This window comes from Arachis hypogaea, chromosome 15 (assembly GCF_003086295.3).
Source record: "Arachis hypogaea cultivar Tifrunner chromosome 15, arahy.Tifrunner.gnm2.J5K5, whole genome shotgun sequence".
NCBI classification, from domain to species: domain Eukaryota; kingdom Viridiplantae; phylum Streptophyta; class Magnoliopsida; order Fabales; family Fabaceae; genus Arachis; species Arachis hypogaea.
The window spans coordinates 131,486,570-131,511,799 of NC_092050.1; the positions used below are offsets into that span (position 1 = coordinate 131,486,570).

At 36.2% G+C, this 25,230-nt stretch overlaps 1 long non-coding RNA gene across 1 annotated transcript; it reads left to right on the forward strand.

The window, feature by feature from the left end:
• The first annotated feature begins 1,298 nt into the window (after positions 1-1,298).
• Positions 1,299-3,728, forward strand: LOC112750715 (uncharacterized). Its single transcript, XR_003175982.3, has 2 exons — positions 1,299-2,078; positions 3,368-3,728. It is a non-coding gene; the product is annotated as an uncharacterized lncRNA (long non-coding RNA).
• Positions 3,729-25,230: the final 21,502 nt, after the last annotated feature.

Here is a 25,230-nt window from a genome sequence, read left to right on the forward strand (position 1 = left end):
TAGATTCTTTAAATTTTGATTTTTACTTGAGATGATAAAGTGTAATTTTTTATTTTTAAATATTTTTTTTATTTTTTTTGTCTTATTTATAAAATAAATAATGAAAAATTATATTTTATTTTTTAAAATAAAATTTAAAATTTAGAGAATTTAAATTCGGCGTGAACATATATTGAAAAGCTCAAAACTGGAAACTCTACTTATGCTACAAAGAACATTAATAAACTTTACTTTATTACATTATATTATGCGACAGAGGAACTCATGAGTACTAACTAGCATTACAATGGTAGAATTCATTCGAAAAGAGGTTTAATGCTAAGAAAACGATTAATTAATAAATAATTAATAATTAAAATAGTTTCCAAATTTTGAAGTTGAGAAGGGGAACTCTCTTGAGTTTGCAGTACAAAAACATATTTAGTATCTCATCATCAGCAACAAGTCATCATCAATTGTTGGATATGAGATCCTTATTCTATACAACTGCGATTTGAGCTCTTATTAAATTGGTGATGGTGGAATAGTGTGGGAAATGGTAAACTTTGGGAGCTTTCTTTATTTAAATTAAATTTTAATATTACAAACTTACCTTTGTATTTTTTCATAATTTAAAAAACACATTGGAAGTTGAAGCTCCTTAATATACTTTTCTTAGTGGCTAAGTTGGTTATGTTCAAGGGACGAATCGGGGAGTGATGTGTGCAAGGTTCTTCTGCAATTGACCATCATTGTGACCCGATAAAAGCACAGTAAATCTTATAAACATCCACAGTGAAAATGTTGTTTAACATTGTTAACTAATAAAAGGAAAATTTCAAAAAAAACAAAAAAAAAATCACCTACCTCAGCTTATTTTTATATGCTCCTAGTTTCCTCTCACTAAACTGGATATATAATGCCTAAGGACCCTCAACTACTCGCGAATATATGGTTGTTTGCCGATGAACCGGTTAGTATATTGACTTTCGATGAATAAAGTGTTCACCTCCTTTAGAAAGAAAACGAATGTGTGGTTTCCTCATCGTTGACCTGATCGGTAAATTCACATTGTGTGAACAAACCGTTCTTCGGTCGATCTAAAAAATGACATCTACTTTCCGTTTACATATACGAAACAAAAATTACATTTACACCTCCTTTAACATAAGTTTTTACAAAAGAAAAGCATATGAACCAACACTTTGAACCAGCCAACTTAAACAACATTATTTAATAATTAATTTTAAACTTTTAAAAAATCAAAATTTAAATAATTAGCATTGATTAAGTTTTGGATAATTAGGGTTAGAAAAAGTAACCTCTCTAGAGGTCTAAACACATTCTCAGTAATCACTCCCCTCCTTGTGCCGCCTCGCCACTACCAGATTGCGTCACGCACGTCGCCGCTAGAGGGAGCTCTCGCGTGAACGCCGTAGTCCCTCCACTCCACGATTCGCAGCAGCAAAAATGACCACCGCAGCCGCTTTCTCTGGCGTTGGCAGCAACGCTGCCGACCACCGCATCGACCTCTCCCTCGCGAGTCGCAGCAGCGCCGCCCGACCACTGCAGCCCCTCTTCCCCCGCGATTCGAAGCGACGCCGATCACCACAGCGCCCTTCCTCTCCTCTCATTTCCACCTTCTTAATCCTTTCTACTTTGTATTCAGTGAACCAATTCATATTCTTTTAGTTTTTCTTTTCTAATTTCCTTCTTTCTCCTGCAGTTTAATTTAAAATTCAATTGTTTTTTATTGTTAATTTTGATATTTTTTGTTCTGTTGTTGCTGATGAAGATTTAGGCATGCCATCATCTTTGGAAATTCTACACAGCAACACCATATAGTATCTAAAATTCCAAATCTTTTAATTACTAACTCCGACAATGATTTACTTGAAAGAAAATAAACAATACTGTTTAGTTTTAAAAATTATAGTACTTTGATTAGATGTATGATATCAGATCATCAAATTTTTGTAATAATTTTGTTGTCGTCTCTTCCTTCAATCAACGGATTGTAGGTCATTGATCTTACAAAAGTGTCACAAGATCTTGCTTACCTTGCCAGTGATGTAGATTTGGTCATCTTAGAAGGGATGGTAAGTTCTTCCTTGGATAATGTTGGAAACTTCTATTATATTGATCAATGCTAGATGCATTGTTGGGATTTAATACTTGAAATTAATTAAGTAAGATAACAAGGGAAGTAATATTTTGGTTAGAAGTTATATAGTGGTATCAGTCTTTCCTGATTTAAATTAATTATCAACTTACTATACAATGTAATAAGATAGTTCTTTGTTTAAAGAAAACTTTTGCATAGCAAATTCTTAAGCATTTGGATGATTATAATTAAAACATTGAAATCCTTATTTCTTTAAAATCTAATGTTAGCGGTGTATTAATTGAGTTATTTGTTCAGGCTATTTTTTTATATATTTTTGGATATTTTTTTTATATGTACATATGGATGAAAAATTATTAAGCTACTACTTCTAAGTTTTGTTTTTCTGCATATTATGATCTTGTTCTATTCCATTAAAAAAAAATTAAAGGTGTAAGAAAAGAAAAGAAAGAAAAACTTATGTGGCTTCTTATTCTTGTTATGGTTCATATACTCCTTAAATTCATTCGAATTTCCTCTATGAAATAAAATTATGAAGATTTACTTAATTTATATTTTGGCTATTTATATATTTACCTTTTTTTACTAGTTTCTGGTTGGTGTCTAGTTATCATTATATATTTTCCTTTATGAGAATCCAAAGAGTTAGAATTTGAGAGCACCATAGCTTTTTACTGGTTGAAGACATATGCAGAGCATAAGAATTATACTTTGCTCTTATATTGTGACATAAGCACTAAGACAAAACCAAGTTCCTAAAGATTTGTTCTAGTTGTTATGTGTTTTAATTTATGGGTTATTCTTGTTTTGGTGGATGTTTCATTTGTTTTCAGCTGGATATTTCTTTTTATTTTACATAGATTTTTCTGCTAATTCAATTATGTTCTCCATCTTATGCATTTTGATTGAGGTGCTTGTAGCTTGTATAAAAATTATTAAATAGTTTGTTAGTCTGTGATATATGTATCATGTATGGGATTCTAAACCTATGAAGATGTTTGAAAGAACAAATTTGGCAAATAATCAACTCATTCATTATCGATATGTCCCTGTAAAAAAATGGTTGATCTTGATTGGTATTGCTCCTGGTTCCCTGAGGTATGGTGCCTTGCATGTGTTATAGTAAGTAGGCAACTTGGTTAATTACATTCAAACTATGCTTATGTTTTTTAATTTAATAAGAGGAAGATCAACAAATTAAAGAAGCTGAGTTGTTAAGAAATCACAACGGCTCTATGTATTCTTCATTTTTACTTTTTGCAGAAGCAATGTATCACATAATCAGAAGATATGCTCAAGGATTCCAAGCTGCAGGATTACATTGAAAAATAGAAAGTCTACTTTAAGATGATTGATGAATTTGAACTGATAGACAAGGAATTTGAAGAAGTTGATGAACCGGATGAAGTGAAAAAGACGTGATCTAAGTGTAGCAAATAGAAAGTTGTTCTTTGTTTAGCTAGTTGTATAGTAATTATATAACAATTTTCTAAACAATGTAGCCTCACCCCTCTAACAAAATATAGGGTTCTTGTATTATTTTTTGTCATGATGAATTCCTGATTCTACAGTGTTGCAAATTGTATGAATAAGTTGAATAAATATTATGATTCCTTTCATTTCATTTTAGCATGATGATAAATTTATCGTTACTTATGTAGGATAAGCTTTTTTTATTTGTCATTCACATAGCTTCTGTTAAAGTAACATCCATTTAGTATGGAAAAAAAACATCCGGATGCTTGACAGAAATAATATCCACTTAGACCTTTGCAAAAATAATCAGGTATCTACACGGAGAAACATGCCGAGTAGGATTTTAAAAAAAAAAGGTCATGCAATTCTTAAACAACTACAGTCATCCACAATTGCAACACAAGAAAACTAGGAAAATATATAAAGAAACCTCCATTTAGTCTAAAGACGAAAGATGCTGCTCCTTAACAGAACAAAAAACTACATATATCTTGGCTTAAAAAATAAGGTACAAACACCAAGAAACCTGCTGAAGAATATTGGAGAACAGAAAAGACATTCACTTCCTAAAGAAAATAGGCATCCCTACTATTTAACACAGATAAACTCGGAAACATATATGTAGAAACACCCATTTAGTAAGGTAAAGGAACATCCTGATTCCTAGCAAAAGCAATATTAGTATTAACAAACTGGTATCTACACAAAGAAACCTGTCAAGTAGGTTAATTACATAAATAGACCATACAATGCTTAAAGAACTAGATACATCCACAACTGCAACATAAGAAAACTAGTAAAATATATAAATAAACTTCTATTTAGTCTAAAGATGAAAGATGCTCCTGATTAACAGAATAAAAATCCACTTATATCTTGGCAAAAAAAGAATGTACAAACACCAAGAAACCTGCTGAAGAATATTGGAAAACAGAAAATACATTCACTACCTAAAGAAATAGAGGCATCCTCTACTAATTAACACATATAAACTCGGAACATATATTCAGAAACATCCATTTAGAAGGATAAAGGAACATATATTCAAAAACATCCATTTAGTCAGGTAAAGGAACATCCTGCTGTATAATAGGAGCAACATCCACGTGGATGTTGCCAAAAACAAGCAGCTATCTGCACAAAAACACGTGATGGCCTAAAAAAGTATATACTTTAAATAGTATCACAAGTGTCTCAAACGGATACAAAATCATGATTTTTCTAGGTATCTTTCATCTTTTGTTGTCTTCCCCCCTTGCTTGGCTTTTTCATAGGTAACCCCACACCCTTCAGCATGGTCTTCGTGCTCGGTCCTGTGAAGGGGGTTCTCACTTCCTTAAGTTTGTTTCTAGGCTGGTTGCGGCATACAGGATGGTCGTCTAATGCTGAAAGTAAAGCAGCTTTCAATTCTTACCAATTGCAAACAGCAACATCAAAACTCTAACAATTGCAACTTCCTTTTCCCTAATTTCAGCAATATCCAAGTTCCAATTGCATCAACTCACCAAAATAAAGCAATTTAGAGAACAACATCCAGCAATTCATCAAAATTTAATCCTCCGTATAACACACCCTAATTGAAGATGTACATTTACAAAATCAATTAAGAACCATCCACATACACGCTAGAACGAACATATGTTTAATATGATCAGCAATATATAAACAGAAAATTTGTAGATAAAATGGCTCTGTTTCACCATGTGTAGATAACTGAACCCTTTGTGTTTTTCTATTTAAATTGCAAACCACGCATATCGATACAACACATTTTAGTATGTACATGTAGAGTAAACTAAGTAGTAATGAATTGCCTAATTTTGAACACCATCAAAGACACCAACACTTAAAATAAACAACATCCAACCTTTTTAATGGAAAACAAACGAAATTTTGTAGCAAAAAACAGTCCAATTTAAAAAACTGCACAATCGAATCTCCACACACATGTAACTTAGCAAAATCCAACTCCTAAAGATAAAGCAACTTCCAATATCTAACAATTGCAAATAGGAACTGGAAAACTCTAACAATTGCAACTTCCAATCCCTACTTTCAACAACGTCCAAGTTCCAACTGCATCAACTTACCAAAATTAAGAAATTTAGAGAACAACATCCAACAATTCATCAAAATTTAATCTACTGTAGAACACACCCTAATTGAACATGTACATTCACAAAATCAATTAAGAACCATCCACTTACCTGTTACAGCCGTTTGAGAATGCTTGTAGAACTGAAGCCGACGACTGAACTGAAGGAGACCTGTCCATGCCTCCAGCAAGCAGGGATGGCCTTCACGTGGCAGCGTTGAGTGTATCAGACAATGGACAACTGGTTGACGCAATGGTTGTTGTTGCATGCGCGGCGGAGACGCGACTGAAACCTCTGGAAGAGAGCCGCTGAGACAATTTACATTTACCATCACAATTGACGATGATAATGAGGATAGGAATTCCAATTCTTGACCCTTGCTAGGACTTTTCTTAGTTGTTAGTTTATCAAAAACTCAAAGATACTTTTCCACAACCAATAATAAGTACACTTTCCTGTAATTCCTTTGAGAGACGACCCGAGATTTAAATACTTCGGTTATTTTTATTGGTTTGCATTGTGACGAACATATTAAACATTGATTGAGGTTTAATTGTTAGTTTAGATCTATACTTGCAATGTGATTTATTGAGAAATTCTTTATCGACATTTTTCCTCTGTCAAGTTTTTGGCACCATTGCCGGAGAATTGCAAATGTGTGCCTTATTATTGGTTATTGTGAATATTGTGAATATGTTTGCTTTTTATTTCTTTGTTAGTTGTTGTTAGTTTTAGGAGTTTAATTTTATTATTTCTTGTTAGTTTTTGTTTTTATTTTCTCTTGTTACTATGAATTCTCACCCCTTTGGCTATGAGTTTGGTTACAATAGTGTTGTAGGAAATGGAAGCTTCAATGAGAATATGCATCAATGATGGAACAATCAAAGGTGGAAGTAGCCTCAAGCTTATGGACAACCTTCATGGCAACAACCTCCTCCAATATACTATGAGCAAGAGTCATTCCAATATGCATGCCAATCCAATGGTTATGGTGGATCTCCTTGCGAATATCAACAACCTCCACCATACGCCTATGAGCCCTATCCTCAATATAGCCCTCAACCACCATACTCACAAGTCCCATACCACTAAACACCTCCATATGATCCTAACCCTTATCCACCTTACCAACCACTATATAAACCAAACTTAGAACACCACAATTTCAACATCAATACTCCCAAGAACCACCACCTCAATATACACAACCTCCATGTCCTTACCAAGATGAACCACCTTCCTATTATGAGCTCTTTCTCCCACCCAATGAACACTCCTATCCACCCCAAGCCCCAATAGATGATTCTCTCACTGCACTACTTCAAGGCCAAGGAGAGATGCAAAGGACGACACTAAAACTCATGGCTACCTTGACCGAGGTAGTAAATAATTTAGCCTCCATACGCTTCAACACTCAGAGTACCCCCATAATCTAATGGGGAGTGTAGCATGAAGGAGATTAGAAACTCTGGTGGAAAGTGAGTAATGTGACTTTGTATTGGAACAATTAGAGGAAGCCATAATTGTTGAAGAGGAAGAAGTGGTTGAAGACTTAGGAGATGTTGAGAGTCCATGGGAACCTCAAGTCATAGAGCCTTCTTCCAAGAAGTTTGAATTTGATGTTGAGGAGGGTGTACAACCTCCAAAGCATATCATGGTTGAAGACTTTGAGGAGGTTGATCAAGAGATGGATTCAATAATTGATGAATTTCTATCTACAATTGAATCCTCCCCCATTGGACATGAAATAGAGGCCAAAGAAGAAGATACACAACCTCTCATACCCTTGGTACGCAATGAAGAAGAAATTGAATTGGAAGAAAGCTACCAAGAGGAAGAGGTTGAGGTTGAAGAAGCTTGCCAAGAGGTGGAAGTAATCAAGGAAGAGCACAAGGGAGTGGAACTTGCAAGATCATTAAAAACACCTCTGCCCAAGCCATTACCATCTAACATAACATTTTAGTGGGTAAAATTCTTATTCTTAAACTTTACTTTCCCACTTGAACATGGTTTGCTTGAGACGGATGGTCAACTTAGGGCTCTTTGTGGCTTTAAGAGCAAAAGGAGATGGTTAATAGTTGGAGTTGCCATGCAAGGTTCAATATGGTTGCATGCTCAAAGTTGAAGTGCAAAGATTGGTATAGAGCTAGATTGAATGGGTCTAGGAAGTTGTTTGGATACCTTAGTGAGAATTCGGATTGCTTACCACCCGGATGGAATAATGATGATCAACTTGAAGACGGGTGTAGAAACAAGATTTGGGATCCCGGCATACAAGAGGATCAACTTTGGAAGCTCAAAGCTTGTGAAGAAATTCATCAAGGCTTGGTGAATTTATTTAGAAATGTTAGAGCTTATTGGAAGTCCAAGCATTAGTGGAAGTTTCAAGATGAGTTCAAGCACAAGCCACCATGACAAGGTGCTCACTAAATGTCCAACTTAAGGACTTTAACTAAAAGTGCTAGGTGGGAGACACCCCACCATGGTAAATTCTTTTCATTTTCCCTTTTGTTTATGTTGGTAATGAATTGAATTTTCATTTTCAGTTAGGATTATTTAGTCTAAGTTGTGGTTTAGCTTGTTTAATAATGTTTAGCATTACTTTAATAGCTTGTTAGTTTATTATTAAAAAAAAAGGGAACATCCCACGCGTGCACGTGGACGACACGTACGCATCGCTGGGATGCTGTTGCTGCCTCGTATAAAAAATAGAGACTTGCGCGGAAACGATGTGGGTGGGGTGCTAGGTGCACAATGCAACCCACGCGTGCGCCTCGTTGACGCGTACCGTCACTTCATTTTTCGGCCACCCACGCGTGAGCGTGACCGATGCGCGTCGTCTCTTCATGCTGCCTCTGGTACAAAAACCAGAGAGTTGTGATGGCACTCTGTAGGTTTCATGCGTCCATCACGAATGGTTATCACACGTACCTGTGACCGACGCATACGCGTCACCTTCTGCTTTTTACTTCCCACGCGTACACGTGGACGATGCGTACGCGTCACTCCCTTCTACTACACACCACGCGTACGCGTGGTTGACGCATCCGTGTCGCATCCCTGTCTCTTCTTTCTTTATTTCTTTCCTCTTCTTCTTCTTTCTTTCTTCCTTTCTTCTCCTTCTCTTCTTCCGTTCTTCTTTCTTCTCTCCTTTTTCTTTCTTTCTACCTTTCTTCTTCTTCATTCCTTTCACTTCTCATCTTTATTCTCTTTCATTCTCTTTTGTTTATTGCATTTACAAACCTTCATTTATTGCATTTTAAATTTGCTACTTGTTCTTATTTTCTTTTCTAAGTTCGCTATCTTTCCATTGGTGTTGAATTCTCTTACATAACTGTTGAATATTTCTTGCATTATTTTGGTACTTCGTGACTTGTTTTGTATTATTGGGTGATGATATTTATAGGTCAATGCTTATCTTTTGTGACACTTGCATTATTTGTGCATTGATATGAACTCATATTGTCTTTCATGACCCACTCTTTCCTATTTGAACTTGATGCTTCCGAGTGTTCTTTTCATGCCATTTACTTATGCTTTGACTTTACTCTTGCATCAAGTGTTTGTTGATATGCCATTCGCTTATATTTCTTTCTCACTTACATGTTGTAGCTACCATGTAGTTCAGAAATCTACTCTTATTTAGCATTAGCCCCACCTATATTTTATTTGCTATGATATCTTTATTTTTGGGTTTAATTACTTGTTGGTCCCTATAGTTTCGTAAAATTTTTAATTAGATCCCTATATTTTTTTTCTTTTTAATTGGGTCCCTGTACCAAATTTTTTTTTCAATTAAGTCCCTCTTAGTAGTAATTGGCTTAACTTTATAGGGACCCAACTAAAAAAAAAGAGAATTGGTACAGGGACCTAAATAAAAGGAAAAAAAAAGTGTAGGGACCCAATTAAAAAAATTTTTGGTGCAAGGACTCAATTAAAAGAAAAAAAAAGTATAGGGACCTAATTGAAAATTTTGCGAAACTATAGGGACCAGCAGAGTAATTAAACCTTATTTTTGGGCTTAATCTTCCGTCTTTCCTCCCCTTTCAGGCCAGCCACCAAGAAGGAAAAGGAAAAGCTTCTAATTGGGGCGAACAACAAGTCCCTCCGCACAATCTTTTGAAGGAGCTCATCAGTTGTAGCCACCCTAATCCCCTTTGCTCATCTTTGCATGCACCGAGGACAGTGCAATCTTTAAGTGTGGGGAGGTCGAGACTGACTTCTGTGGGTAACTACTTCCTTTTCTAACACCAATTCTTAATTTTCTTTGTTATATTAGTTGTTGCATTGCATGATAGATTGCATGTTAGTTAGAATTTGTGCATAACTTACCACTTCTTTCTTGTTAAGACTACTTGGTTGAAGTAATCATTCCTTTTCCAAGAAACTGTTTTAGGACATTTCACTAATTTGAATAAAAAAAATTTTGAGCTTGCTTGAAGAAATTTATTTTGAAACATGGTTTTAGAGCTCGAACACACAAACACAGTGAGATTTTTGAACCTATTTGATTGGTTGCATCTTATCAACTAATATTTTATTTCGGTGTTTGTTGTTCTCTTTAAGATTGTGATCTTTATCTTGCTTGATTTTATATTTCCATTGTTTGATAAATGCATGCATTTATGTGATTGAGACCCTTGTTTCACTAAAACTCACATACCCATATGAACTTAACCTTTCATCATCCTTTGCAAAAAAAAAAACAATGTTGAGCCTATTTACCCCATTTATTTCTTTATGTTAGCACATCACTAACTCTAAGCGGAAAACAATGAATATCCCTAATTTGAATCCTTGGTTAGCTTAGGCTAGTGAGAGAGTGTATGATTTAAGTGTGGAGAAATTGGATTTGAGAACATTTGGTTTGGAAATTGGGTATTGTATATTTTTGTAAAAATGTGAAAGAAATTTTGGGCGCATGTTCATGCATTCAACACCTTAATCATATGCATTGATCTTCGTATATATAATCCACCACATATATAAAAATAAAAAAACAAAAAAGAAGAAAAAGAAAAAGAAAAAAAAAGATGAAAAGAAAGCAATAAAAAGGGGACAAAATGTCCCAAGGTAAATAATGATATTAATGCATATGATTTGTATTCAAAAATATCAAGGTGCATGACTTTGTATAAAGATAGTCAATGGATAGTTAGGTTTTGCATTGTAATGAATTGGAGTGCCTTAGGTTAGGTGGGGAGTTTAAGTTAATCAAGGATTCGGATTTTAATCTACTTAACCAAATACATTCCTACCTTGACCCTAACCCCATTACAACCCTTGAAAAGACCTCTTGATATGTGTATTCGTGTATTAAATTTTTGTTGATTGGTAGAAGAAGAGCAAGTCTTAGAAAGCAAGATTAGTAGAGAATTGAGAGAATCGAACCTTAAACACTTGAGCGATTAGAGTATATACACTTCTGGTGAGGGTTCGATACTCAATTCTTTGTTCTCGGCTTTCACAAGCTTTCTTCTTGCAAGTCTACTTGTACTTTATTTTGAGATTTGAATTAGTGGAATCAAGTTCATATTTGCTCTTGGAAGATTTATTTACTTGTAACCAAGTAGGTAAAAGCATTTAGCATGTAGTTGCATTCATATAGATAAGTTGCATTGCATAAGACTTACCATTTTTCCTTCACTCTTTTGGTTCTCTTGAGTTTAGCATGAGGACATGCTAATGTTTAAGTGTGGAGAGATTGATAAACCACTATTTTATGGTATATTTTGGATTAAATTGAGTAGATTTTGTCAATTATTCTCCCACTTATTCATGTAAATTGCATGTTTTTAAGTTTCCTTCCTAATTTTGTGCTATTATTGAAAACATGCTTCTTAGGCCTTAAAATCGCTAATTGTTAATCCTCTCTTATTACCATTCGATGCCATGATATGTGTGTTAAGTATTTTCAGAGTTTATAGGGCAAGAATAGTTTAGAGGATGGAAAGGAAGCATGCAAAAGTGGAAGGAACACAAGAATTTGGAGATTTGAGAAGCTGGTCTCGACGCATACGCGTGGATGACGCGTACGCGTGACCAAGCCATAGTCTAACTGACGCGCACGCGTGGCTGACGCCTACGCATGGCCAGTGCAAAGTTCAAACGACGCGTACGTGTGACTGAAGCATACGCGTGACTGAAGCGTATGCGTGGTGAGTGTCATGCACGTGCCTCAGTAAAGGGAATTCGCTGGGGGCTATTTCTAGGCTGCTTTTGACCCAGTTTTAGGCCCAAAAATGAAGACAAGAGGCTATAGAGTGGAGCTGGAAGGCATCATGCATCATTCATTCACTTTTACACACTTTAGGTTTTAGATGTAGAATTCTAGAGAGAGAGGCTCTCTCCTCTCTCTAGGTTTTAGGGTTTCTTCTTTTATTTTCAGTTTCATCTAGGTTTAGAGACTACTTCTCATTTTAATTCAAGTTCCTCTTTTAATTTCTTGTTATTGCTTCCTTGCTTTCTTAGTTTTATATGTTGTTTCCTTTACCTTGTTGCTTTATTGTTCATGACTCCTTATTGATTTCAATTTTCTTTTAATGCATTAGAGGTATTTTATGTTTATTGTTGCTTTCTTTAATTTCTTGTTATTATTTTCATGCAACTGTTAGTCTTAGATTTTACTATTTTTTGTTGATTTTTTATGTTTTTATTTTGTGCCTTCCAAGTGTTTGATGAAATGCTTGGTTGGATTTTAAAATAGATTTTTGTGTTCTTGGCTTGGGCTGATGATTTGGAGACTCTTGAATTGTCAAAGTCTCTTGTTGATTGGTAATTGAAGATTGCCGATTAGCTTGAACTTCATTAAATATAGTTTCTCACTATAAGTTGACTAGGACTTGTGAACTCAAGTTGATTGTATGCATTTGACTTTCCTTCATTGGTTAGAGGTTAACTACGTGAAGGCAATTTATGTTTACCATCACAATTGACGATGATAATGAGGATAAGAATTCCAATTCTTAACCATTGCTAGGACTTTTCTTAGTTGTTAGTTTATTTTCTCGTTATTTACATTCCTTGTTCACCATTCAAAAACGCAAAAATACTTTCCCACAACCAATAATAAGTACACTTCCCTATAATTCCTTTGAAAGACGATCCGAGATTTAAATACTTCGGTTATTTTTATTGGTTTGCATTGTGACAAACATATTAAATGTTTATTGAGGTTTAATTATCGATTTAGATCTATACTTGCAACGCGATTTTATTTAGAAATTCTTTACCGACATTTTTTTTCCGTCATGTGCCGCCGTCGGGGATGGTGCTCGCGGTGGGTGCTGCGCCACTGTGGGAGTTGGTGTTCGTGTTTACTGATGCGCCGTTATGGGACAAGATGTATGTACGATGGCTTTGAGGTGGAGGATAAGAATCGGTGAGAATAGAAGGTGTTGGGGTACAATAATAAAATTTAAAAAATTAGAATTACAACTGAATAATTTGGGGGATGATTTTTGGTAAATTGGACTGTCGGGTCCAATTCAAAAAGAGTAAAGCTAGGGAACCAAAAGCCAATCAGCCAAAACCCAGCCAAAATGTACCTGGGCTGGGATCCAAAAGCCCAAACCACATCCAGCACCATCCAAAAAATGACCCAGGGTAAAAACATATTCACCTTCACCAAAAACCTACCTCTTTTTCACTATTTTACCACAGAAAATTCAAAAAGCATCTACATCCCGTGCCACGCCTCCGAAACCATCGCGCAACCCTCCTCCATCTCTTCACCGGACACCGCGACGCCGTGCCGAGCCTCTCCGACCATCGAGACTCCACTGAAGCTACCTGGGCGCAACCCTCTTCCCTCACTTCTCCAGCCGCTTCGACGCCGCGCCGAGCCTCTCCGACCATCGTGCCTCCAAACTTGCAATAAGAGCGACGCCACTCTGTCGTTGCATGTGGGTTTTTCCGGCACCGCCGAAACTTCCTGGTGCACCTGCGTCGTCAGGTGATTTTAACCTAGACTCCTCCAGCCTGGAATTCCCCGGTTCGGCTCACTAATAGGTAAGTATGGTAAATGTTTCCTTTGATTTCGTATGCATGTCTTGAAAAGAGAATTAGAGAGTGTAATTTGGGTGGATTCTAATTAGATATGGGATGTTGTTGATATTTTTTTCGGATGTTGCTTATTGGTAGAGTTTTGATGATGCTTTTATCTGTGATGGATGTTGTAATTGTAGTTGTTAGAGGCTATATGTTTTTGTTCTGATATATGGTTTAGATACTAGGAATGGTGTTGATATGAGATGTTCTTTGATATTGCTAAATTAAGAGACGTTTCTGTAAAAAAAGTGAAACTTGAAGGTACTAACAAGTGCAAAGGCTCTAGGGTGCTATTCTTGTTCAATTAAGACCTTCCTTTCCACTTTTTTCTGAAAGGAACATTTTGCTTCATAAAGGCTGAAGGAACTTAATTGGTGGGAGTTGAGCTATTTATTGTGAGGAGCAAATTACTGAAAGAACATACCGGATATCATTTTGATGCTTTGCCATATGTCAATATAACGTTATAAAGAATGAGGGAATGAGTTTAATTCTGTGCTATAATAGTTTTAAGAGTTTTATATTATCAACTTATCAGATTATTGTGTGTTAGATTTTTAAATTAAGAAGTAGTTTTAATTTTATCAAATACTTTGGTTGATGTCTTAGATGTCTAGAAAGCACATAATAGGGAACGTGTCCTATAAGAGACTTAGGATAGCTCAAGCTTATAATTGATGTTTGAGTTTGTAGTTTCCTCGTAACACATGCCTCTACAATTACACTTGTCCAAATTAATTAAAGTCACGCTACATAATTTATGGGGCTAAATTTAGTTTGAAATTAAATGTGGGGTTGGTTATTGAAACAGAATAAAATGAACTTAAATTTGATTTTACATTAGATATAATTAATGAAATGAGATCAATTTTATTATAAGTAGGGTGCTTTTTCTTTGTTTCAGATTTTTGACAAGCTCTTGAAAGTATGGTTTTTTTATTATGATTTCTTCTGATTTGTCATAAGATGGTGATGTTTTGTTGCATCATGTTTCAATTATGAAGGGGATGAAAAAGAGTTTCTTTTTGTCCATCTCTGTATGTTTATGGGAATAATTTATTATATGAAATGACTGTAAATTGGCTGCTGAAATTGTTGCTATTTTCCCATTATGCAATTTTGAGGGGCTGTTTCTTGTGGACCTCAGCAGGATTAATTTGAAGTAAAACCCAAGTGAAATGGGAAAAAAGGTAAAATGATTTCTAGCATTCATTTTTTACCATTCGGGCATTATCTTATGTGTGACTTATAACTAGTGTAACAATTATCAGAAATTGTTAGAGTCCTGTTGCTCGCCCAGCTACATACATGACATGATGAGCACGCTGTCAAAAAATAATTCCGTTGAGAAGCTTGCCGAGATTGATCTTATTGGCTTCGGATTCTTGAGGCTTGTTCCAAATTGGTCAGTAAAGCAAGCCATCATGGTTCACCTAGCTGAGTCATACCAAGTTAAGCCGAGAACCTTTATACTCGACATTGGCAACATCTGCCTGAATACCGAGTTAATCGAGAAGGTTTTCGGCATTCCGTCAAGAGGTAACTTATGCTACCTTGTCCTGCGTAGGCGTGCTGGTGTAAATATGTTTGATTATGCATACATATTAACATTGAATAACACATGAACATGTTGCAGGGGATCCATTTCCAGCACTGGATGAGAGTAATCCGTCCCACGTCGCCATAAAAAATCGGTTTCATAGACGGAGCACAACCGAGCTCCGGGATTTAGTCTACAGCTGACCAATGGCGACAGAGTCAGATAGGATGGAGTTTAGGAGATATTTCATACTGGTGGTGATGAAGATGTTCCTGTGCCCCACCACTCAACAGGTAATTTCTCCAGGGCACATCTACCCCGTGCTAGATGTTTCTGGTCCACGGATATTCAATTGGCCGTTGGAGATTCTGAAGTGGTTCCACACAGCAGTGGAGAAGTATAAGCTGAAAGGGAACAAAATGTGTGAAGGCTACATGTTCGTCATGCTGGTAGGACACAATCACCATTAATAAATTCTGTTTGCCTTTTTTTTATAAATATCATAAATTGTATAAAATTAATTTCCTATACATTAGTTTGGAGAGCTCAGGACCTACTACTGTTATTTGTATGTGATATACTGATATGTTGCTGAATTACTTGAATCTTTGTTCACTAATTTTAGATGATTCCATGTATGATTTCATCTGAATGTTTCTTGTGACAAGTTCTATGTCCCGTTGCTATATACCGAATCATTGCGAGCCTTATACAATCTTGAACCATATCTGATGCTAACTGTTCAACTTAAAAGTATATTCAGCGTGGTTTTTCGTCATGTATAACTTAAATTAGGTCCATCCTCTGTGTAGATACTCTATTTTTAGCGACTGCAATACAGTGTGCTTGACAACTGTCTTGAGCATGAGCTATGGCTCGATGCGTGGACCTCAGAGAGACTTGAAAAGAAGGCGCAATATATTCTATTCAAGGTACTCGTTTCTATCTCATAATCGGTTAATTTATCCCGTGTGTTTGAGATTTTTTTATTTTATATTTTTTTATTTTGCGGTTTCCGATTTTTGGTATGGTGGTGCTTTGGGGGTTGATTAAAACCATTGTTTCTCTTCGTTTCTTAATTCAGGGGCACCTTTTGACTAGACATGGGGGAGGTGACGACATAAAGGGCCGGTCACCACAAGCTTCCAGGAGGAAACCGGGGAAAAAGGAACCACAGAAGCATCGGCAAAAGGAATCGGTGCTTCAAAGGGTAAGCACATTTTACTGCTTTAGGATGTTAACTAGCTTACTTCACCATTGTTAATTTGGTTCATGCTCTTGCTTCAAACAGGGGAGGTCAGTCGGTGGAGAGAGTAAGAAGGTTTCAAAGGAAAGACGACCAAGAGGACGTACATCATCTCCACCTCCAACAGCGAGAAGTTCACGGCACGCCGAACGATCAGAAACTAGCTCGAGGGTGACTATACGATTACTGTTGTCTACAGCTTAAATAATCGACTAGCTTTGATTACGTGTACTAGGTTCATTTGAATGTACTTGGATGTTTCTTTACACAATTTAATTGTTGTACGTAAAACAGCCTAGCAGGGGAGCTGCGCAAAAAAAGGGGGGCTAAAAAGGCCCAACCACGTAGGTGCACCCCAAAAAAATCTAAGAAAAAGGATCTCCCAAGTAGCACAGATGATGATGAGGAGAATGAGCCTCTTGCCAAGCAGATGTGCCGACTCTATAATAAGGGAGTTGAAAAAACAAAACCAAAGGAGGAAGCAACAGAAGGCAACCTCAATTAGGACAAGGGAAGCCATGAAACACCAGTCTCTGTAGTTCCCGATGCAGGAAGGCTCTCTGTTGCGCTAGTGAAACATGAAGAATGGGAGTTCGACGGGCAAGTCTCCTAACCAAAACTATCTCATTTTGTGGTCTATTTTGCTTGTTAGTGAATTAGGGATTGTATCCGTATACAGCTGCCATTTCTCTAACATCGATTGAGTTGCTTGTAGTAATCCCAATTTCTTGTCGAACAGAGACCCCGAGAGTGAACGAATATGGAAATACTTTGAGCAACTGTAGAACACGAGTCCACTACAGGCCGTGATGCCAGCCAATCTGTCTTGCATGACTCCTAGCCCACCAAGCAAGCAAATCTCACTGGGCAATGCTGGGACGGAACAGAAGTATACCCAATGTACTCCTATAAAGGTGCATCCACTTCTGAAAGGGTGAAAGATCGATGAGGATGATGAGGAGAGAGTGCGACGATGGGCGGCCAATGGATCATTGGATCAAAGTCAGGTTTTGGCGTCCTATGAGGGAAGGCAGCATCTATCTTTGGTCTGAGAGGACATCTCCTCACTGCTGCCCCAGCACTGGGTCACCAGCAACGTAAGTATAACATACTAACACATTGATATAATGAATATGTTTATTAATATGTATAGTGGATAAAATAGATGACGCTAACGCAATTTAACCTTTTTTTATGCAGATCGTTCAGTGGATGTGTTCAACCTTTAATGATTCAGAATCGCTGCGCTTTAATGATGACTTTTACTGTATTCCTTCTGGAATTTTGGTATACACAAATTTGCAGATTCTAATCGATAATGATTTGAGATCTGGACCTAAATAGTGTCTTTTTTAACAGGAAACTGTGTTTCAGAAGAGGAACTTGGATTAATACAGGGAGGGTCCCACCGTTAGTTATGTGGGGCTGGGTCCTCACTTTGGTGATGATTCGAGATTTTTTGACAAGATAGCAGCTTCCATGCAAAAATGGGTAAGTTAATTCGCTACATGAAAAAAACTGTATGGTTCTTGTATTAGCTACCGCTTGAAGGTTGATGTTTTGGTTTAAGTACTTACAACTTGGTGTTTATTACTTGGATGTTCCTTGTGATAGGCAATAAGATGTTCCCCTTGAGTGTCAATTGGATGATTCTGAATATGGTTTTTGGTTTTCGTGTCTCAGTCACTTGAATTTGCGTGTGCTTAATTGAGATGTCGTTGGCTTTCATTTTAATGGATGTATTGCAACACGTTAAATGTGTTAGAAATTCTGCAACTATATCTGTTTGGTGACTAACTTGATCATGTAAATTAATATTGCTGTTTCAATCGTAGTGATTTGCCCCAGTCTGTATCGATCGACATTGGTGGATGTATGCCTTTGAGATTGCTCAGAAAAGGCTGTGGGTGCTGGATAGTATGAATACAGAAGTGCCTAACAATGAAAGATTAAAAGTACATGCTTATGCGGTAGGTATACGACAACCAATTAGTTCGACGTTAGACTTGGTAATTGAAACTGTATGATTCCTAACGTGTTGCTGATCTCCAGGGGAGACTCATTGAAGACATGGCAAAAGTCTCTATGCTCGCATATGAGCACACGGAGAACGGCCTACCTTGTTTCTATGCTAGCGTCCCACAACAGGATAACGGGTCAGTTAAATATACACCTAACAATATTCTTAATAGCACTTCACTTGATAATGATATCATGGTTGGAGGTAATATTCTGTGTTTGTATATGTAGCTGTGATTGTAGTGTATTCGTCATCAAATTCATGCAGTTTTGGGGTTTGGATAAGCCATTGCAGCATTGGGACCAGATGAATTTAAATGTCATAATAATTAGGTTGAAACCATTTGTAGTCAATTTCTTTCTCGTTTTTGAAATTACCCTCCAACACGTAATTGCCATGCAGGACGTTGTGAATGAGTTTAGGAAGGAGATCATTCTAGATATAGTGATGGGTCCTCATAATTCAGAAATTGGCAAGGCACTGCAGGCATTGAAAAGAAATCATGTGCGCCGAAACTAGCCTAGGAAAAAGTCTAACGCTGTGAGATCACCTTTCACAGCACCGAGCACGAAGAGCATGCTGCAGCGTGTGGGGTTACCCACAAGAAAGCTGAGAAAGGGGGGAAGACAATGGAAGTAGAATTTTTTACTAGGTAGGAAAAATTCAATATAGACACCTGCGTTACTACATCTATTTTTTGCTTGTGGTAGATTTATGTAGCTTAATATGGCATTTTCCGTCTTAATCTAGTTTCTTGTGAGCCTGATAATTACTGTTTCGCTGCAGGTTTATCATTTCATGTTGGTGATTTTCTCAAGTTGAGGGTGACAATGAATCGTAAACCTCTGAGTGGATGGTGTCTTTAGTAGTGATTTCACTAGTTCATTAAGCAAGTCATTGCACATTGATAATATTGAGTGAACTATGATCGGTGTATATAACCCTTTTGGTCATGTCTATGCTTAAGTAACTCTTCTGTTCATTAACTTGCGTGGTGTTAACTAATTGGAGGTGTTCTTTATTTTTTTATCATTGTTTTCTATTGGTAGAATTGCGAAGTTGCTGGTAATTAGCGCATTGCACGGACTTCGGTCGTGATCAGGCTACAGTAGGTAGGATTTTAAGTGGATGGTGTCTTTGGTAGGGACTCGGATGTTTCTTCTCATTGTAAATTGGATAGTTTTGTATATGATTTCTTTGTTTCGTGCGTTATGCATTAGCGACTGCGTGCACTGCACTGCGATATCAATGCGTTTTGTTAATTTACATTTTGGTTTTAAATTCTCTTGGTCCGTTTTCACGGCAAATTTAAACCATTTATCAATTGTGATTTTTATTGTCTTCTCTTTTGTTTCATTGAAAAGATTACAATAAAACATGATAACCATTGGTGACAAAACAGAAAAGGGAATAGTTTATTAAGTTGTATGTAAAGAATGACACCTAACTCAAACCAAGAAACCTATCTATATATGCCTAAAGGAATTCAACAGGTGCATGAATCCGCCACCTTCCGATGAGTTCTACATAGTAGAATCCTCAACTCTTTTATTAAGGGACCGATGATGATCATTATCTGACGGAAGGTCAACCTCATCCTACAAGATGCACAACGCAAATAGAACAACATACATTAATCAAGATCAACACCATTGATATATAAAAATTTAAAATATAAGCTGCAGATAACACATACCGGGTGTGATTTCCTATTCCTTTTTTGCATAGTTTTCTTAATTGACTTGTCCAACTCTGCTCTAAGTCTCTTACCCTTAGGCCGTCTGAAGAACAGATGATTGACGGTTTAGAATTCAGAATAAATTCTCATTGTAAGTATAGTTTTCAAACCAAGCAATCATCCTTTCTTACAAACGTTTTGGTTGTCACAAGTAACAAACCCCTTTAAAATTGATAACCGAAGTATTTAAACCTCGGGTCGTCTTCTCAAGGAACTACAGGGAGGTGTTCTTATTATTGGTTATGAGTTTTGTAAATTGGGGGTTTTGAAAGTAAGGAACAAGTAATTTAAATGACAAGTAAAATAAATAAATAACTGTAAAATAAACTCTTGGCAAGGTATGAAAATTCGGAAGTCCTATCCTAGTTACTCCTATGAGAATTGAAGTTAATCCCACTTAGTTAACCTTTACGAAAGTAAGGAAAAGTCAAGTGAACTAATTAGTTAGATTCCCAAGTCATAGCCAACTCCTTAGGAAAGACTAGAGTTAGTGGAATTCCAGTCAATTAGCTGACATAACAATCAATCACGATAAGTTGATAACTCAAGAGCCTCCAGTTAATCAATTAAAGCCAAGAATATAAAAAGCTAAACAAGAATCATAAATCTGAAATACCTCAATTGCATTAATAAGAGAAAATCAATCTAAACATAGAGAGTTCATAAGCCAATTTGGTAACATAAGTAATTAAATGAGAGCATTAAAATATCTGAAAGTAAAAGAGAAATATAAAGTAAAAGAAATATTGAACTTGATGAAGAGTTGAAATCCTAAATCCTTTAAGAGGAATCCTAATCCTAAAACCTAAGAGAGAGGAGAGAACCTCTCTCTCTAAAAACTACATCTAAACTATGAAAAGTGAATAATTGAAGGCCTCCTTTGAATGGATGCATTTCCCCACTTTATAACGTCTAATCTGTGCTTTCTGTACTTGGATCTGGGCCAAAAAGGGTTTCAGAAATCGCTGGGAGCGTTTTCTGCAGTTTCTGGTGCGTGGCGTCTGTCACGCATCCGCGTGGGTCACGCGGTCGCGTCATCTGGAGTTTTCCTTATCACGCGTTCGCTTCGGTCACGCGTACACGTCATCTGGAGTTTTCCTTATCACGCGTTCGCTTCGGTCACGCGTACACGTCATCTGTGTTCTGCTCAAGGCACACGTCCGCGTCAATCACGCATTTACGTCACTGCCTTTTCGCGCTAGGCATGCGGCTGCGTCGTCCATACGTTCGCGTCGCTACCAGTTTCTTCAAAAATTCAATTTTGTGCTTTCCTTTCATTTTTGTATGTTTCCTTTCCATCCTTTAAATCATTCCTGCCTTAGGAGATCTGAAAATACTCAACACACAAATCACGGCATCGAATGGTAATAAAAGGTAATTAAAATAATTATTTTTAAAGCATAGGAAACATGTTTTTCACATATATCACATAATAAGGAAGGAAAAGTAAAACCATGCAATTTCACATGAATAAGTGGGTGAAGGGTTGAATAAATCACTTAAATTGAGAACAAAATATATCATGAAATATAGGTTTATCAACCTCCCCACACTTAAACAATAGCATGACCTCATGCTAAATCCAAGATAAAGAGTAAGGTAAGGTTAAAGTGGTGGAATCTCATGCAATGCAATCTATTGTAAATGCAACTACCTAAATGAATCATGCAATTCTAATTGTTATTCACTTGTATATATAAAGCTTACATGTAGTTGAATTAATTCATATCCTCAAGGAATCATATATGCATAGCCAAACCTTAGATAATGTTAAAGCACTTTTACAATTGAGATGGGTAAAAATATTTCACAAACTTGCAAGACAATTAACAATTTAAGCAGAGATATATGGTGATGAGCTATTGAATCCTCACTGGAATTTGTGTTTACTCTCTAGTCACTCAGTGTTTATTGGGTTAATCACTCTATTCTTTTTCTATCCTTACTTTCTATAACTTTGTTCTTCATCTAACCAATCAACAATTATAGAATACAGACATACAAAAATCATGAGGTCTTTTTCAAGGTTGTAATGGGGCCAAGGTAATGGTAATGGTATATGTATAAGGCTAAGTGAGCTAATAAGCGAATCCTTGATTAGTCTAAGATCTCACCTAACATACATACTTTATAAATCAAAGTTTCTTAACCTATTTGCCCAAATTTTCCCTCTTCGTATTGCAAACTCATGCATTAAATTTTAATTTTGTCCCATGTGCATTGATTCTTTTTATTTTACAATTGGAGAATTTTTGTATCCCTTTTATTTAAACACTTTGAAAATTTATTTATTATTATTATTATTTTTTTGATGCACATGGTAATTCAATTGTCTTGATTTCTCATGAGCATTCTTCCCAATTTTTTTTTTTTATTTTGAAACATCTTATTCTTTTTAAATTCCTACTTTGTTTCTATCATCCCATGTTCCCATAAAATTTCCTACTCTTAAATTGTACACAATATCTATCTTAAGCTAATCAAGGATTCAACTTGGGATTTTTATTTTGTTTTTCTGCTTAAGGCTAGTAATGTGATTTATAGAACAAGAGGGGATTAAAAAGCTCAAGGGGGCTGACGAACGGATTTTTGACGGTTTAGAATTTCACAAATAAAATCTCGTTGAAGTATAGTCTCTAAACCAACAATAATCCTTTCATGCAAAAATTTGTTTGTCACAAGTACAAACCCCTAAAATCTATAAACCGAAGTATTTAAACCTCGGGTCGTCTCTCAAAGGACTTGCAGGGTAGTGTTCTTGTTATTGGTTAGGGACTTGTTTATTTTGGGGTTTTGGATGAGGAATGTGAATAGTAAATGGTAGGAAAACTTTATTCATAAAATGGTCTTGGCAAGGTTTGGTTGTCAAGGGTCTTCATCATTATCACTAGCCACAAGCATGGTAGTTGCAAGGATTAATCCCACTTAGTCATCCTTAAATCGATTAACAAAGGAAAGTCAAGTGAGTTATATCAATCCTAGTCCATAAGTCCTAGCTTTCCACTAATTGGATTAATGAAGGCTAGAGTTAATGGCTATCAACTATCAATCAATTGGACACTAGTGACTCAAGAAATCCTAAGTTACCTTCTCAAGCCAAGAACATAAAATTCTAGTCTAACATTCTTCCAAGCATTTAATCAAACACTTGGAAGGCACAAAAGAAAAGTATAGTCAATCACAATAAGAATGAATTCTAACTACAATTGAATGTAAAGAATTAACAACAACAATCAAGGAAATCACAATTATCATGAATTACCTCAAATTGCATTATTGAAAGAAAATAAAGAGAACAAGAGTATCTCAATTACAAAACCTAGAAACAAAATAAGAGAAATTACAACAAGAGAATAGGGATAGAGAGAAGAACCAAAGTGTAGCAATCATCAATTGAAGGTAGAAGTAGAAGGAGACTTGAATTAAACCTAGAACTATGAGATCCTAATCTAACCCTAATTCCTAATCCTAATTCTAGAGAGAAGGGAGAGCTTCTCTCTCTAACTCTAACTATTTCTAAAACTAAACTAATTGGTAACTAACATATGTTTCCCTCTTCACTCCTTGGGTTAAATAGCATCAGAAATGAGTTGGATTGGGCCCACAAGGCTTTAGAATTCGCTGGCCACGTTTTGCTTTAAGTGAACTAGGTGGCAGCAACGGCGCGTGCACGTACTTTGCGCGTGCGCGCCACCATACGTGTAGCAACTATGGCAAATCTTATATTATTTCGAAGCCCCGGATGTTAGCTTTCCAACCCAACTGGAACCGCATCAATTGGACCTCTGTAGCTCAAGTTATGGTCGTTTAAGTGCAAAGAGGTCGGCTTGACAGCTTTCCGGTTCTTTCATTTCTTCATGAGTTCTCCACCTTTTCATGCTTCTTTCTTCATTCCCTTGATCCAATCTTTGCCTTCTAAATCTGAAATCACTTAGCAAACATATCAAGGCATCTAATGGAATCAAGGAGAATTAAATTTAGCTATTTTAAGACCTAAAAAGCATGTTTTCACTCTTAAGCACAATTAAAGGAGAATATACAAAACCATGCTATTTCATTGAATAAATGTGGGTAAAAGGTGATAAAATCCCCTAAATTCAATACAAGATAAACCGTCAAATTGGGGTTTGTCAACCTCCCCACACTTAAACCAAGCATGTCCTCATGCTTAAGCCAAGAGAAAGCAAAGGGCATCAACATTTATTCAATGTAACCTATCTATATGCATCCTATCTACATGAATGCAACTAGATGCAAAATGGTTGTACCTACTTGGTTAAAAATAAATCAATCCTCCAAGTCATTCATGCACAAGTAGGGTCAAGATCATATAACGATTCATGAATCCTACCAATTCAAATATAAAAATTGAAGTTCAAATAGACTTGCAAGAAGAACGCTCGTGAAAGCCGGGAATCAAGGAATTGAGCATCGAACCCTCACCGGAAGTGTTTGCACTCTAGTCGCTCGGTGTTTGGGGTTGATTCTCTCGATTCTCCCCTAATCATGCTTTCCAAGATTTGTTTTTCTTCTAACAATCAACAATTATTCAATGCATGCATACATGTATCATGAGGTCTTTTCTTTAGGTTGTAATGGGGCTAGGGTCAAGGTAGGATCATATATGGCTAGTGGACTTAGGATTTGAATCTTTGATTAACTTAAACTTTCCCACCTAACCTATATAATGACCTATACAATTAAGTACTAATCTAACTACCCATTCCTCACTTTTTCACATACTCATGCATTTTCTTTTCATTTCACAACACTTATGCATTGATTCTTATTGAGCTTCATTTGGGGGCATTTTGTCCCCTTTATTGCTCTTCTTTTTTTTTTCTTTCTTTTTCTATATACATTTTTTTTCTTTTCTTTTCTTTTTTTCTTTTTCACTTTTATTTCTTTTTCTTTTCATTTTTTCTTTTTTTCTTTCAAACTATACACAAGAACATCAATGC